Here is a 17369-nt window from a genome sequence, read left to right on the forward strand (position 1 = left end):
AAAAAGAAATCATTATTAAATCTGGTTTCATCAACAGTTGTGAAACATAGCTCAGACACATAACACATTACTTCTGTTAGTTGAAATGGTTTAACAAGTCTTTGCAGAAATTTATCAAATGATGTCAAAGCCCGTTGGTCAATTAAAATGTCAATTGATAGTGTTACTAAGCTACTCAAATTTGCAAATTGAAGGTTTCTTCCATCAAGGTTATGAGATTACATGCAAGCTGATAAACATCAACAGTTATATGTGAAGAGATCCTCTTAGGAATTTAAATTTTTATGGTAAAGGACATAGCTGGTGGAGAGAACAGGGAGTTTGATACATCAAAACTCGTGGTCTACTCTTGTATTATTAAAAGTAACTTTTGTTTATATATATTTATATGGGGTATTCTAAACTGAAGAGCACCCTTGCAGAAATGGGGTGAAAGGGCGCCCCCATTGGCTTCAAGAAGCGGATATTCATTAAATGCACTTTGACATTCAGACATTATAATTGCACAACCGTTTCTTGCAGCCAATGGGGCCACTCTTTCACCCCATTTCTACAAGGACGCCCTTCAATTTAGAATACCACTCTCTCTATATATATATATATAGAGAGAGAGAGAGAACAGTTCCTACACATATGTGCGACAGACCAGCCGCGAAATGCCTTTTGCAATGGACGCTAGCAAATCCCATATATATATATATATATATATATATATATATATATATAGAGAGAGAGAGAGAGAGAGAGAGAGAGAGGAAAATGATTGTGAGCTTGAAGCTCATATAGCTTATATGAGCTTGAGGGCCCAAACACATGGGTCCCACATTTTTTGTGGTGATCCAAACCATTCATTTGCAAGGCCCCATCATAGATATGGTGTGTACCAAAAATCAGCTCTATTGGATCATCCTAACCCCTCCAAAAGCGGAGGGCAAAAATGGGCAGATTTGTGGCAAACAGTGTCTGTCCATTTTGCCCTCTACTTTTGGATGGGTTAGGATGATCCTATGGAACTGATTTTTTGTACATAGCCCATCTATGTAAGGGCCTTTCAAATGAATGCTTTGGATCATCCTAACAATGTGGGCCCACATGTGTTTGGGCCCTCAAGCTCATATAAGCTATATGAGCTTCAAGCTCACAATCATTTTCCTCATATATATATATATATATATATATATATATATATATATATATATATATATATATATATATATATATATATATATAACCCATCGAGGCGTTGGCTCTTCAGCAGAAAGTCACGGGTTTGCTCCCTGTTGACGAGTGTTCGAATCCCGCCCCGGACTTTCCTGATACACGTGGTGATTGGGTCGTTGCGTGTATCCGTAGGGACTAGTCCTATTCCCGAAGGGGATGGGGACATCCTACGTCATCAATATATATATATATATATATATATATATATATATATATATATATATATATATATATATATATATAGGGAAAATTATTAAAAAAATGCCAAGTTTTGTCTAAATTGTGAATAAAGGGTAGTGATTTGAAATTTATAAAAAAGGTGTTGTCAGGTGAGAAAAGATGGCTTTTAGGATAAATATAGCCCTCCTACCTCATTTTTCTCTCCACCTTTTTGCACCTAGTCCTATGCACTTATTACCTTCTCACCTACCACCTTCTTCTTCCTCAAGACTTTTCTAACGTGGAAAACTCCATGGAAGGATTTTGAAGGTTGCCATTTACAACAGGGTTTGGTATTCATGAGGGTTTATTCATGATAAACTTATTGAAGCAGTGTTATAAAATGCAAAGAAAATGAAATTTGAGCTTAAAACTGAATTTTGTTGTTTTCCCGATTTTCAAGATAAATTCATTTTCTTTGCATTTTTGGATTCTAAAACATCAAAACCAAGCTTCAATTTATGGTTGCCTGGATGACACTAAGATCACAATGTATATCCCTACTATCCTTGGAATTATTACTCATTTTGAAAATAAAAATCTTTGGAATTATCCCTATTTTACTGGCTTCCGTCGGAAGTTCGAACAAAACTTCAGACTTCCGAATGGAAGCCAGTATACGTAACCAAAATACTGGTTCTATTCGGAAGTCCAAAGGTTTGTTCAGACTTCCGAACGTTTGTTCGGACTTCCGACGGAAGACAGTCGGACTTTGTAGTTCAGTAATTGTCATATGTTAGTGCATCTTTTGGTATTTTTTCGTAATTTTACTACTTTGCTTCTTTTTTTCGTAATTTATCATTTAAAACTTAACACTTCAGCACAAATCCGTAATTATTACTATTTTTTGCAATTATATTTTGGCTAGCCACCTTTGCACCCATATTACTTCTGCCAATCTTTGCATCAAAGGATGCGCCACAAGCTGAGAAGTGGCCTCGGCGAAGGTGGCTAGCAAATTCCTATACAAAAAAAGGGAAATGTTATCCACACTACTGTATTTTGATGAGGGCACTCCTCACTTAATTAAAAGTACGGTATGCGCCCCCCCCCCCCCCAATAGGATGATCCAAAGCGTCCATTAGATGGGCCACAGCCTAAATAGGTTGTGTCCCAAAAATCATTTCCACGGGTTGATCCTAACCCTCCGATCTATAGAGGGTTAGGACCAACCCTCTAACATTATGATCAAAGGGTTAGGATCAACCTATGGAAATGCTTTCTGGGGCACACCCTATTTAGGTTGAGGCCCATCTAATGGACGGTTTGGATCATCCTATGGTGCGGGCCATACCGTACTTTTAATAAAGTGAGGAGTGTCCTCATCAAAATACAGTAGTGCGGATAACATTTCCCAAAAGCATCTTAAAAAATATGACAAAAATCCGGGTGACCCGTGGGTCGACCCAGCCCGTACGGGCCCTGCGTGGGAACCACATTTTCTATCCCGGAACCACTAGGGAACCACATTTTATACCCCGGAATAACTAGGGAAACACATTTTCTACCTAGGAACCACTAGGGAAACACATTTTATACCTCGGAACCACTAGGGAACTACATTTTATACCCCGGAACCACTAGGAAAATATTTTATACCTCGGAACCACTAGGGAACCACATTTTATATCCCGGAACTACTAGGGAACCACATTTTATACCCCGGAACCACTAGGGAACCACATCTTATACCCTGGAACAACTAGGGAACCACATTTTATACCTCGAAACAACTAGGGAACCACATTTTACACCTTGGAACCACTAGGGAACCGCATTTTCTACCCCGAAACCACTAGGGAATCACATTTTATACCTCAGAACCACTACGGAACCACATTTTGTACCCCAGAACCATTACGGAACCACATTTTATACCTCGGAACCACTATGGAACCACATTTTCTACCTCGGAACCACTATGGAACCACATTTTCTACCTCGGAACCACTAGGGAACCACATTCTATACTCCGGAACCACTAGGGAACCACATTTTATACACCGGAACCACTAGGGAACCACATTTTATACCTCGTAACCACTAGGGAACCACATTTTATACCCCGGAACCACTACTGAACCACATTTTATACGCCGGAACCACTAGGGAACCACATTTAATACCCCGGAACCACTACCGAACCACATTTTATACGCCGGAACCACTAGGGAACCACATTTTATACCCCGGAACCATTTGGGAACCACATTTTATACCTCAGAACCACTAGGGAACCACATTTTATACCTCGGAACAACTAGGGAACCACATTTTATACCCCGGAACCACTAGCGAACCACATTTTATATCTTGGAACCACTACGGAACCACATTTTATACCCCGGGAACCACATTTTCTACCCCGGAACCGCATTTTATACGCCGGAACCACTAGGGAACCACATTTTATACCTCGGAACCACTACGGAACCACATTTATACCCTGGAACCATTACAGAACCACATTTTATACCTCAGAACCACTAAAGAACCACATTTTATACCTCGAAACTACTAGGGAACCACATTTTATACCCTCGAACCACTACCGAACCACATTGTATGCCTCAGAACCACTAGGGAACCACATTTTCTACCCCGGAACCACTAGGGAACCACATTTTGTACCCCACAATCACTAGGGAACCACATTTTATACCTTGGAACCACTAGGGAACCACATTTTCTACTCCGGAACTACTAGGGAACCACATTTTTTACCCCGAAACCACTAGGGAACCACATTTTATACATCGGAACCACATTCTATACTCTGGAACCACTAGGAAACCACATTTTCTACCCCGGAACCACTAGGGAACCACATTTTATACCTCGGAACCACTAGAGAATCACATTTTATACCCCGGAACCTCTAGGGAACCACATTTTCTACCCCGGAACCACTAAGGAACCACATTTTATACCCCAGAACCACTAGGGAATCATATTTCATACCCAGAACCACTAGACAATCACAGTTTCTACCCCAGAACCACTAGGGAACCACATTTTCTACCCCGGAACCACTAGGGAACTACATTTTATACCTCGGAACCATTACGGAACCACATTTAATACCAAGGAACCACTAGGGAACCACATTTTCTACCTCGGAACCACTAGGGAACCACATTTTGTACCACAGAACCACTGGGGAACTACATTTTATACCCCGGAACAACTACCGAACCACATAACCACTAGGGAACCACATTTTATACGCCGGAACCACTACCAAACCACATTTTATACGCCAGAACCACTAGGGAACCACATTTTATACCCCAGAACCACTAGGGAACCACATTTTATATCGCAGAACCACTACGGAACCACATTTAATACCCCGGAACCACTACGGAACCACATTTTATACCTCGGAACCACTAAGGAACCACATTTTGTACTCTGAAACCACTAGGGAACCACATTTTCTACCCTGCAACCACTACGGAACCACATTCTCTCACCCAGAACCACTACGAAACCACATTTTTTACCCCGGAACCACCAGGGAACCACATTTTATACCTTGAAACCACTAAGGGACCACATTTTATACCTCGGAACCATTAGGGAACTACATTTTCTACTCCGGGCCCACTAGGGAACCACATTTTATACCCAGGAACCACTAGGGAACAACATTTTATACCTCGGAACCACTAGGGAACCACATTTTATACCTCGAACCACTAGGGAACCACAATTTATACATCGGAACTACTAGGGAACCACATTTTCTACTCCGGAACCACTAGGGAACAACATTTTATACCTCGGAACTATTAGGGAACCACATTTTATACTCCGGAACCAATAGGGAACCACATTTTATACACAACAACCACTAGTGAACCACATTTTATACCTCGGAACAACTAGGGAACCACATTTTATACCTCGGAACTACTAGGGAACCCCATTTTATACCCAGGAACCACTTCGAAACCACATTTTATACCCCGGAACCACTACGGAACCACATTTTATACCTCGGAACCACTAGGGAACCACATTTTCTACCTCGAAACCACTACGGAACCACATTTTATACTCGGAACTACTAGGTTCTAACATGTAACCAAACATGATTGTATACTTAGAGAGAGATAGAGAGAGGTCAAGATAAACATGGCAACCAAACAAAGAGTCTCATAAATAGGGTGAAAAAAACCGAAGCACAAAAAACATGGAAACATGAAGAGAATATGTTAAACCTAATCGAAGCTATGTTTATCACCCAAATAAGCAATGGAAATTTTTTTCCAAACTACAATGTCAATGGAGCTATATCACGTTGGCAATGGGCTTTTTTCCCAAAACTACAATGGCAATGGAGCTTTATCAGGTTGCAAATGGAGTTTTTTTTTTCAACACTACAAAGGTAATGGAGCTTAGAAACGTTGGCAATGGAGTTTTTTTTTTCCAAAACTACAATGGCAATGGCAAGCTTCAAAAACCTTCCATGAAGCCTTGAGGAAGAAGAAGGTGGTAGGTAAATGGCAACCTTCATAACCCTCTTATGAAGTTTTTCACGTTAGAAAAGCCTTGAGGAAGAAGAAGGTGATAGGTGAGAAGGTACTAAGTGTATAGGGATAGGTGAAAAAGGTGGGGGGGAAAAAGAGCTAAGAGGGGTATATTTGTCCTAAAAGCCATCTTCTCTCACCTGACAACACTTTTTTTATAATTTTCAAATCACTACCCTTTATTCACAATTTAGACAAAACTTTGCATTTTTTTAGTAATTTTTCCATATATATATAAAAGCTAGAATTGAACCTCCCACCTCGAGGCTGAAGAACAAGGCCTTGACCATTGAGCTAGCGGCTCAATCCCTTTTGCTTATACATATAGCTCCACTTAAAAGGGGATCTTAACAAGGGACTAAAGTTACAGGACTCTGTTTTTGTTTCTCTATTATACCTCATTTATCTTGTGTGCACAATTTTCCTTTGCACCCTACCTATTACTTTAGGTCATGATTGTAAACCTTGAAAAAAAAACATGGAATTTTATGTTTACCGAGCGTGAGAAGAGTAGAGAGAAAGACTTGAGAGGTAAGACTGAAAGGGGGCTGGAATTGCAGTGAGAAAAAAAGAAGAAAAAAACTTATATCTTGGTTGATTTTTAGGGAATAAAAATGGGGTTTCTTTCCCTGGAAATCAACTCTCCATCTCTCTTTCCCTCACAAGTCACTCACTTTCTCCCGTCGTCACTGCACTACTCTTACATTGGGTAAAACATAAACATAATATTTCATGATTTTTATTTTCATGGTTGCCAAACATGCCCTTGGTGAAATTTTCTTTTATTATAATGAAAAAAATGAGATATTTCCATGCTTTATGGCAGTGAACATCAATATCATTCCCTATATAACTAACTGTGCTCATCATTTAGTATTTCATAACAAGGCCTCATCATGGATTTTTTGCTTATGATTTAGAAAGTGTTGGAATAAAACCAACGAGGTTGGAGGGAGAAGATGAGTTTCAAGAGAAGAAGATTGTTCTCTTGATATCAAAAGCACAAAGAAAATAACCCAAGTTGTTGTACTACTCAAAACCCTTCCAATTTCACTTAAAGAACTTTCTAATGAAGAAGATACATAGTCTAAAACATAACCTACATTCCAAATCCGAATTTAATAAGACTTAACTAATCTTAGCTTCCCTAAGTACCACTAACACACTATCACATGAAAAGTAAATAACTAGCACAATTCCAAAACACAAAACATAGTCCCTAGGCCATTAAATGCCACAAAGGAGATTTCCAATGTGGTCAAGAATCTTCCAAGCCAAGAAATCAAGTGGATAGATGATCATGATCTAGTGGTCAAGATTAATTTCCAACAGCCCCCCTTAAGCTAGACCACTACAATACCGAGTTTTGCCTTCATCTTGATGAATGTATCGGTCTTCAAAGCTTTTGTAAAAATATCCGCAACTTGATCTTGAGTCTTGCAGAAACGAACGTTGACAACTCCACCATTTACCAAGTCTCGAATGAAATGATACTTGATCCTTATGTGCTTGCTTTTGCCATGAAAAACTGGATTCTTTGTGAGTAAAATAGCCGAACTATTATCACAAAATAAATGTGTACCACATTCTTGAGGATGTTTGAGTTCTTCTAATATCCATCGTAGCCAAAGACATTGACAACCCGCCGAAGATAATGAAATGTACTCCGCTTCCGCCGTAGAAAGAGCAACAACCGATTGCTTCTTTGATGCCCAAGAAATTGCACCCGAACCAATGTTAAAAACATAGCCGGAAGTACTCTTGCTATCATCAACACTTCCGCCCCAATCACTATCACAATAACCAATCAAACTTGATTCTTTAACTCTTCCATAACGTATCCCATGATCAACCGTTCCACTTACATACCTTAGGATTCTTTTACCGGCTTCCCAATGACTTCTTTTTTGTGATTCCATAAATCTACTAAACATACTCACCGCAAACATAAGATCCGGTCTTGTAGCCGTCAAGTACATGAGACTACCGACAAGACTTCTATAAAGAGTTGCATCAACTCCTTTCTCATCCTCATTCTTGCATAGTTTCAAACCAACTTCCATAGGTGTGCTAATATGTGTAGCACCTTCTATTCTAAACCTTTTTAGAAAATCCTTTGCATACTTCTTTTGAGAAATAAAAATTCCATCCTCTCTTTGGTTGACCTCAATACCAAGAAAGAAATGGAGAAGACCCATGTCGGTCATCTCAAATTCTTGCATCATATTTCTTTTGAATTCTTCACACATACTTGAACTATTGCCGGTAAAAATTAAATCATCAACATATAAGCAAACAATCAAAAGCTCACCTTTAGTGTTCTCTTTGATGTAGAGGGTGTGTTCATAAGGACACCTTTTAAAACCATTCTTCATGAAATATCCGTCAATGCGACTATACCATGCCCTTGGTGCTTGTTTCAAGCCATATAAAGCCTTCTTCAATCGGCACACTTTGCTTTCTTCACCTTTCTTCACATAACCGGGAGGTTGATCAACATACACCTCCTCTTCAAGAAACCCATTTAAGAATGCCGATTTGACATCCATTTGATAAACCTTCCAACTATTTTGTGCCGCCAAAGCTAGAACCATACGAATTGTCTTAAGACGAGCAACGGGAGCAAACACTTCTTTGTAATCAATGCCATACATTTGCTTGTAGCCTTTTACTACTAAGCGAGCTTTATACTTTTCAACTTCACCACTTGCATTCAACTTTGTCTTGTAAACCCACTTCACACCGATAGTCTTTTGCCCATTTGGAAGCTCCGTTAGCTCCCAAGTATTGTTCCTTTGGATTGAACACATTTCTTGATTCATTGCTTGCTTCCACTTTTCTTCTTGACATGCTTCCTCAAAACTAATCGGATCAGCATCGGCAAACAAAGCAAAATTTGCCAACTCTTCATCGGTAATTCTTCTAGACTTTTCATAAATTTCTCTTATGCTTTTCGTCTTCCTTGGAGGAGAAGTCAGGGCTTGTTGAAGACGATGAAGATGATGGAGCCGAAGAAGATGGAGAAGAATATGGAGTGATAGTAGGAGCCACATCCTCTTCATTTTCTTCAATTCCACCATCATGAATATCTTTGCTTTCATCCATATCTACCAAAACTTCTTTCTTCTTCTCACTTTGATTCCAATTCCAACATTCTTCTTCATTGAACTTCACATCCCTACTTATGACAATCTTCTTAGTCATGGGATTGAACAACTTGTACGCTTTTGAACTTTCACTATATCCAACAAGGATACATATTTCAAATTTATCATCCAACTTTCTTCTTGTTTCATCCGGCAAATGAGAGTAGGCAATACTACCAAAAATTCTCAAGTGAGAAACACAAGGCTTGAGGAGTCATACCTTGAACACTTTTTGATGATGCCCGATTCAAGAGATAAATAGCACATGCAACGGCTTCCGCCCAAAACATATTAGGCATCCCTTTAGCTTTCAACATACTTCTAGCCAATTCCATAATCGTCCGATTCTTCCTTTCGGCAACCCCGTTTTGTTGAGGTGTGTACCAAGTGGTAAGTTGATGCCGAATCCCATTCTCTTTCAAGAAATTCTCAAAGTCATGAGAAACATATTCACCACCTCTATCGGAACGCGAAGTTTTCAACATGAAACCACTTTGCTTTTCAACCAAGCTCTTGAAAGTTTTAAAGCATCCAAAGACTTCCGATTTTTCTTTAAGAAAATAAAGCCATGTCTTTCTACTATAATCATCAATGAAGGTGAGAAAATATCGATTACCTCCAATTGATGTTGTTTGCATAGGCCCGCATAAATCTGAATGCACTAGCTCAAGAGGATTTGATGCCCTCCATGCCTTTCCACTGGGAAAAGAGTCTCTTTGATGCTTTCCAAGTGCACATCCTTCACACACTTGATCTTAGCGGTCGATATTCGGCATGCCTCTCACCATATGCTTCTTGTTCATGAGAGATAAAGTGCTAAAGCTCAAGTGCCCATAGCGAAGATGCCATAGCCATGACATATCTTTGACAATAGTGTTGAAGCAAGGAAAAGCTTCACTTTGAAACTTTAGAGGAAACATCTTGTTTTGAGTCATTCTCACCTTGGCTATGAGAACATGATTCGTGTCTTTGATTTCACATACATCTTCCTTGAAATGAACATCGTGCCCTTTCATTAGAAGTTGCCCAACACTAAAGAGATTGTGCTTTAGACCGGGAACATAAAAAACATTGGAGATGCGCTTGACGCCTTTCTTTGTTTGAACAAGAATATCACCACTTGCCCTTACGGAAAGCCTCTTGTCATCACCCGTTCGAACTTCACTTCGGAGAGATTCATCCAACTTTACAAATACGCCTTTGTTGCCGGTCATGTGGTTACTACAACCACTATCAATATACCACGTCTCTTCAAGAGCCACTTCTTGCACATTACAAGCAAGAAAAAGTATGTCTTCTTCTTTACTTTCTTCTTTCTCATGCATGAAGGTGGAGTCTTTCTTGCTTTCTTCCGCAATCTTCTTTCTACAATACTTCATTGTATGACCAAACTTTTGACAATGATAGCATTGAATTTGGGATAAAGGTCTTCCTCTCCCTCTTCCTCTTGTAGAAGAACCACCTTCATCTTTTTCATATTCTTGATTTCTTTCTCCACCATTTCTCCCCCTTCCACGAAAAGAAATTCTTCCTCTTCCTCTTCCTCTTCCTCTTCCTCTAGAGCCTCCCCTAAAAGAGACTTGAGTTTGAAAAGCTTGTTCTAGAGGAGAAGAATCAAATTGCTCCATTCGTAGTTCATGGGATTGGAGTGATCCCAACAAACTTTCTATGGATAAAGAAGCAAGATCCTTTGATTCTTCAATTGCAACAACAATATACTCAAATTTTTGAGTCAAACTTCTAAGGATTTTCTCTACTATCCTTTGATCTTGAATATCTTCACCGTTTACTCTCAATTGATTCACAAGAGAAATAACACGATTGAAAAAATCTTCAACCGATTTCGAATCTTTCATCCTTAATGCATCAAACTCACATCTAAGGGTTTGTAATCTTACCAACTTTACTTTGTCTTCTCCTTTGTACGATGTATAGAGTGTATCCCATGCTTCTTTTGCCGTAGTCACCGATGAAATTCGTTCAAAGATGACTTCATCTACCGCTTGATAGGTAAAGAACAAAGCCTTCTTGTCTTTCTTTCTATTGTCCCTCAACTCATTGAGTTGTTGTGGAGTGAGAGCCATTTGATCCTCCGGTTCTTCAACGCCAGTCTCAACAATATCCCATAGATCTTGAGATCCATACAAAACCCTCATTTGGATACTCCATTGGTTGTAGTTCTTGCCATTGAATCGAGGAAGTTGAGGTTGCAACATATTGGAAGCCATGATCAACCTTCAACCTATGCTCTGATACCACTTTGTTGGAATAAAACCAACGAGGTTGGAGGGAGAAGATGAGTTTCAAGAGAAGAAGATTGTTCTCTTGATATCAAAAGCACAAAGAAAATAACCCAAGTTGTTGTACTACTCAAAACCCTTCCAATTTCACTTAAAGAACTTACTAATGAAGAAGATACATAGTCTAAAACATAACCTGCATTCCAAATCCGAATTTAATAAGACTTAACTAATCTTAGCTTCCCTAAGTACCACTAACACACTATCACATGAAAAGTAAATAACTAGCACAATTCCAAAACACAAAACATAGTCCCTAGGCCATTAAATGCCACAAAGGAGATTTCCAATGTGGTCAAGAATCTTCCAAGCTAAGAAATCAAGTGGATAGATGATCATGATCTAGTGGTCAAGATTAATTTCCAACAGAAAGGGTGATCTTCTGAGATTAAGTTGATTCGTTTAGTTTGTTGGTTTCAACATGACTTTTAATTGTGATTGACTGTACAATGATTAAACTAAACTATTTTTTTGTAGAAAATACCACCAGCTTTTATAAAGCACCTCAGTAGAGATTCACATGATAACTTCATCCTCAAAAATCCTACTGGTAGACGTTGGCAAGTACAAGTGAGAAGAGTTGACAGTCACTTGTTTTTAGAAGAGGGTTGGCAGGATTTTGTGAAAGACAATTCATTACAAATCGGAGACTTTTTAGTCTTCACTTATGACGGAAATTCAAATTTTGATATTAAGATATTTGATAAAACTGGATGTGAAAAGGATGACACTTTGGTGGATAGTAGTAGTGGTGAAGACTCTTACACAGAGGAAGAAAAGCAGAAAGAAAAAGGAGATGCTGTTGGAGGCTATATGGATTCCAAAAGAAGACCGAAAAGGAATGGTGAGTTCATGTCATTATTTTCTTTTCTTGAAAATCTACTAACTTTTGACTTTATGTTTCTCAGCATTTTACTTGCATGATATTGTACGAAAAGAAGTGGTTCAAGCAGACAGTTATTCCTTAAAATCAGTTCATCCACATTTTTCTGTGACTTTGACAAGCTCCATGGAATACAAAAGCAATTTCTTGAGTTTATACCTTCTGACCTATTGTGCATTCCTGCCTTTACATTTTAGAATTTCTAGCAATTGTCTGAACTTCTAATGCTTATCACCCATGCAAACAAAAACAAAGACAAATTATCTTAGAACTTTAGCATTCTAGCTGATCAACTTCCTTTTTTTTGGTTAACAGTATTTGTCAGAAAATAATAGTACTTATTATAATAAATTACAGTATCAGTCAGAAAATGATAGTGCTTGAACTGGCACCAAACTCAAAACATGATTCGGTGTGTGTGTGTGTGTGTGTGTGTGTGTGTGTGTGTGTGTGTGTGTGTGTTTGAAATGGCTGGGAAGATTTTATCAATGTCAAAAGATGCTCGCCCTACATTTCTAGCGATAGGCAAACTGTAATATCGCTGTAACAGATGATGAAATCTGATCATTCGCAAAACATTTTAGTAAATTACCCAAACCCCAATTTGAAATCTCAGCCTATCCATCAGTCTACAGATGATGTACTCTACAGTAGTGCAACTTGGTTACCAATTTCTTCTACGAGGGTCTACGAAAGTTATTACAAATTTAACATCATAATTCAAGACAATGATCTTGGGCAGCCCAAATGTACTACCTCCTTAAAGAATAAATCAGTTACATGTACGGCAGTTGTAGTTGTCTCACAAGGAAGGTTCACTTTTTTCAGAACTATCTACTACAATGAAATTAGATTGTTACCTCATTGAATCCTCAAAAGGCCCAAGACAAAATCTAGAATAGCGTGTTCCCCAAGAGTAGTAAAAACTAGTAGTCGGGTGTAAATGTAATGATTAATCCTTTGTGGTTGTCCCTTCACTACGTAGCCCAATTACATTTGTGTTCAACAAAAGCAATTGCCTAACAACGACCAAATTGAAACCCTGATCCTCCTTGCAACTCTGGTAATTGGATACTATATCATCGAAACTTATACTGCAGTTATTATACAGTATTTTTCTGTTTAATGGTCATGGGGGATTCAACTCCTATAGAAACAAAAAGAAGAAGATGCTAGAGCACTGTATGGAGGATTTAACTTTTCTGGAAATTCTAAAGGGCCTCGGAGTGAATGGGTATTGGAGGCTCATTTCGGAATTCTAGCAGCAACAATATACTCCCCCTTTCCGGACTAGTTGGGGTGTGTGACTTGCACGACGCAGAAGCTAGAGCTCTTCTATGGGGTTTGAGATGGTATGTGAGTCACTCTTCCACTCCATTGATCATTGAAGAGGATTCCACAAACGTGTTGGTGTCAGCAAGGAATATGGCGTCGGGTCCATGGAAAACCGGAAATTGTCAAATATCATTTCGGAGATTTTGAGACCTTTTTATGAGTGTGCTCCCACAGTTCTCTCATATGAAACAGTCTGCAAATGACCAAGTGGACAAGCTTGTGAATGCTGGAATGGAGACGGTAGAGGTGGAGATTATTGGTCCTAGTTGAGGGTGGTTGTTAGATTAGGTGGATGAGAGAGGGAGGAATAGGGATTTCTGTTCGGGGTGTGTCTGTTGTAATCAATTTGGGGGATGTCTTATCCTTGTATTGGTTGTATTATGCTTTCTGGTTTTTAATAAAATCTTGTCACTTTTTCACCAAAAAAAAAAGAAGAGAACCTTGACCCAGGCTATGTAACAGGGATAGAAAACACTGACATGGAATTGTCTCCAAGACTTAAAAAAATGACTACTATCCGAATTCAAGAAAAGTTAACTATGATAAGAAAACCACCAGAGATTACTCAAGCTCGCAGAGTTAAGAGAAGAAAGAAGAAAGATAATACATAGAAATTTCTAACAGGGATAGAAGACACTGATATAGTTAGTTCTGGTGGACCAGTACTAACTGCCAACTTTCCCCATTCTCTGTTCCCTTGAACAATTTCTTTGTTCCATTAAGTTATATATAATATCAAATGAATTTTAGTTGAGCAGATTCCCTTGAACAATTTCTTTGTTCCATTAGTGTCATTCTATTAAGATTCTCCAAGATTCCTAGTAACTCCACAGATGGGATTACGGAAGCCATTTTTAACAGATATGTCTGTCTCTACTTTGTGACCAATTCGTCTCGTTGTCATCATAGCAATGTTCTCCACAATGCAAAAACGCACTGGGACTGTTATGAGCTAGCAAGGTCAACTAGATCAAACCCTATCCTGTTCTAATTTCCTAAGATCTTGTTCATTCTTAAACCTTAAATCCAAAAACGCACCTCAAGCAAAAACAAGGTTCATTATAGAAATACATTTTTCTTTTATACATATTCCCAAATCTTTCTAGTAAACCCACAAATGGTATTTTACAGTCGTTTTCACGATATTGACAATTATTGGTTTGTTACCCTTTTTAGGTGTTGCCATTGTTAGCAATCTTTCAGCAAAGGACAACTAGATTGAACTTCATCCTCTTGTAATTTTGCAACAGCTGATTTATTATTCATCCTAACTCCAAAGAGCCTAAACCATAAACAAGATTCATTGTTAGAAAAACACTAGTTTCTAATTTTATAGACATTTCTGGATCTTCTTAGGAAATCCACAAGAGGACTGCTAAGAGGAAGGCCAGGAGGACACAACTTCATCCACAATTTTGCAACAGCTTGAGTGAAGGGAATGCAACAATAGGCGGCCAACACCATATATAGCGACAGCGAAAAAATGAGCAACAAAACTTAAAAGGAGTCCAGATATTTGCATAGAGAAGATGCATCATGAAGATCACATAGAGGGTTAAGAAGGTTCTGTAGCACAACAATATCAGACAATGCTACTGTCATCCCTCCGCCGGTTAAAGGATGGCGCATATTGAATGCATACCCCAATAGTAGGTCTCCAGGGGTGGGATACGGAGAAGCTGGTATGCTCTTATTCGGCATTGTTCCTATATTTCCTCTATCAATGGCAGATATAAAGGCAACATGCAGCTGCTCTGGAATCCAAGGGCCACCACAATTTTCAAATATTTGGCCATTTCACCATTAGCTATTGATGGTACATCAACCAAACAGCAAACCTCAGTACTACTGATAGGATAAAACAATATGGGTGAAAGATCTGCAAAAATTACATGGCCATGGTTTGGGTATGGAAGTTGACAGTTCTCCAAAACTAATCCAACAAAACAAGATGTGAAATCTACACTAGCACTGCAGATAGAGCGTCGCAAATTTGAAAAACAACTTTACAGATAAATGCTAGGTTTTTGTAGTGCTTGTTTTGAGACTTATTTTATGGGAACATGACTGAATTCAGTTCGTTTAGTGATTCATTTTGATTCAACAACTGAACCAATCTGCCCTAATGCTTTGATTCGAATTGAATTGGTTCTTGTTTCAGATAAACGACTTCAACCACCACCACTACAGCCATAACAGTTGTTTCGCTTTCCTTGATTAATATTGTCTTCTTGAGAACAAAAACAAAAAGAAAAGAACCCTTGATGATTATTAACTTGAATGTATTTTGTTCATCTAAAAGCATCTTAGTTTTACCTCATTTTTCTCACTATTATTTTTATAGCAGCTGATGATTAACTTGAATGTATTTTGTTCATCTATAAGCATCTTAGTTTTACCTCATTTTTCTCACTATTATTTTTATAGCAGCTGATGATTAACTTGAATGCATTTTGTTCATCTATAAGCATCTTAGTATCACCTCATTTTTCTCACTATTATTATTTCTATAGTAGCTGTTGAGAAAAGAATCATTACACAGTGCTTTTGGACTTCAGATAATTCCAAGAGAGTTTACAACGGCAGCTAGGCTAAGAGGAAAGCCACAATTGACACTCTGTGATCCTAGTGGGAGTGACTGGCACATGAAAATCATTACAGGCACGATGGCTGTGTTGTGATCGCAATTGGGTGGCGCGCTTTTGCTGAAGCGAATGACATTGAAGAAGGAGATGTATGCATCTTTGAGTTCATCCAAGGAAGAAGAGGTCGTGCGGGCAGCAGTTTCGTGCAAGTTCAGATTTCCCATGTGTAGACACCCCATTTTGCTCTACCTTAATCGATAAAGAAATTAGGGTTTGTTTTCCGTCGGTTTTCCAATGTCTTTCTTTCCCGCATCCGTTTGTTACATTTCTAAATACTTTTGGTCATTTCCGTCGTGTTTCGCATTTTCCCGCTAAATGTTGAGAAGGATTATTCAGAAAAATCTAAACTAGGGAGAATTTGTACCCGTTTGTGTGGGACCCGCTGATGTGGGACCTGCTAGTGTGGGACCTGCTAGTGTGGGACCCGTTTGTGTGGGACCCGCTGGTGTGGGACCTGCTAGTGTGGGACCTGCTAGTGTGGGACCCGTTTGTGTGGGACCCGCTGATGTGGGACCCGTTTGTGTGGGACCCGCTGATGTGGGACCCGCTTGTGTAGGGCCCGCTGATGTGGGACGCGCTTGTGCGGAACCCACTGATGTGGGACTCACCATTAGCATGACTTAACTTTCTCTACCATTTCCACTAACTTCATTTTTCCCTTTAAAATAACACCATTATCTCCATTACCATTATATATTCCATTATCCCCACCACCATTCCCACCATTACCATTATATATTCCATTATCCCCATCACCATTCCCACCATTACCATTATATATTCCATTATTCCCACCACCATTCCCACCATTACCATTATATATTCCATTATTCCCACCACCATTCCCACCATTACCATTATATATTCCATTATTCCCACCACCATTCCCACAATTATCATTGTTTATTTCCATTATTCTCCACCACACCCACCATTCACATTATATATTCCATTATTCCCCACCACAATTCCCACCATTACCATTATATATTCCATTATTCTCCACCACACCCACCATTCTCATTGTTTATTTCCATTATTCTCCACCACACCCACCATTCTCATTGTTTATTTCCACCTCTCCA

Source organism: Tasmannia lanceolata, unplaced genomic scaffold (assembly GCF_043159265.1).
Source record: "Tasmannia lanceolata isolate RefF3 unplaced genomic scaffold, GAP_Taslan_0.1 ptg000037l, whole genome shotgun sequence".
NCBI lineage: Eukaryota > Viridiplantae > Streptophyta > Magnoliopsida > Canellales > Winteraceae > Tasmannia > Tasmannia lanceolata.